This window comes from Lygodium microphyllum, chromosome 27 (assembly GCF_053477565.2).
Source record: "Lygodium microphyllum isolate KBCC chromosome 27, Lygodium_microphyllum_v1.1.10, whole genome shotgun sequence".
Lineage (NCBI taxonomy): Eukaryota > Viridiplantae > Streptophyta > Polypodiopsida > Schizaeales > Lygodiaceae > Lygodium > Lygodium microphyllum.
This window is the reverse complement of record NC_141161.1, coordinates 64,581,122-64,582,561: the sequence shown is the minus strand read 5'-3', so window position 1 is coordinate 64,582,561 and position 1,440 is coordinate 64,581,122. Positions and strand designations below refer to the sequence as shown.

Here is a 1,440-nt window from a genome sequence, read left to right as displayed (position 1 = left end):
CACTTTGATTGTGACCAAGGGTTCGTTTGAAAGCTTGTGGCAACATTGGAGCCATTGAGCAGGGGAACCTAGTATTTATTCAGCTGACACTGGACAGTGTTGTATCTGATTTGGCCATTGGCAATGCACTGGTTGACATGTATGTGAAATATGGGAGGATGGAAGATGTACGAAATGTTTTAATCGACTGCCTAAACAAGATAATGTCTCTTGGGGCTCAATTATTGCAGGGTATGCTTAGCGTGGGCAAGGGATACTAGCTCTCAAACTCTTTGAGAAAATGCAGTAACATGGCATGAAACCAGACGAGTTCATGTTCTCTACAGCTTTGAAAGCATGTGTAACCACAGGCAATGAAGAATGGGGCGGCCGAATATGTGTGAAATATCACTAATTAGTCGGCTATTTTTAGGAAAAAGCTAATTTGAGGACCGCTTTTGGAGAGAAATTGGGAAAAGGAGGCGTGGAAAGAGGAGACTAATAAGGGATTTTTCAAAGACTAAAGAGGGGATTTTCAAAAGCTAAAGAGGGAGGGAAAAGCAAGTGTATGGGATGGAAAAAAGAGGTCGAGGCTAATCGGGACAGGGGAGTATTACACTGAATCTGAAAAATAGGGAAAAACAGAGGATTGGAGGGGGGAGCTACAAGGAGTGCAGACAGAGGATTGGAGGGGGGAGCTACGAGGAGTGCAGAGAGAGGATTGGAGGGGAAGCTTTTGAGAGAGCACTCGCTTTTGTATGCATTGGAGGAGGGAAGACGGAGAATTCCTAGTGAAGCATGGCGCCCTTGCTCCTGAGAGGATAAGAGCTATAGAAACTGGTGGCTGTCCTCATGCAGCTGTTCGAGAAGATATAAGTATAAACCTTGGCCCATTAGGGGATCTATCCAGGACCTTTTCAGCAGATATTTTGCTTTGCGAATCAGGAGGAGACAATCTGGCTGCCGATTTCAGTAGAGAGCTTGCAGACTATATCATATATATCATAGATGTTGCTGGAGGTGATAAGATTCCTCGCAAAGGAGGACCAGGAATTACACAGGCTGATCTTCTGGTGATCAATAAGACTGATCTAGCAGATGCAGTGGGTGCTAATTTGGAAGTGATGGAACGGGGTACTCTCTGCGACTGATTGGAGAACAGGGAATGATTACGCGAATCTGGGGAGAAAGGGAGGAGACGGCATAACCATTATTAATACCATCTTCAACAAAAATTCAAAGAAATTGCACGAAGGAGCCATATCATCTCCCTTACGTCCTCTTTATCCTCTTCGTCAGCAAGCACAGAAATAGTTTCAACACCGAGATCGGATGCCTTTCAGGACTCATGAGGTTCTACACATCATTGCAGTGTATATGTATGAGCAACAATTCTCAGAATAATTGGTGCACATGTATCTTCTGTTGAGAATTATGGCCAGTGGGTGATCAGTTGAACCT

General features: G+C 44.4%; 1 pseudogene; it reads left to right on the top strand.

Moving 5' to 3' along the window:
• Positions 1-737: 737 nt before the first annotated feature.
• Positions 738-1,130, top strand: LOC148012400 (urease accessory protein G pseudogene; annotated as a pseudogene).
• Positions 1,131-1,440: the final 310 nt, after the last annotated feature.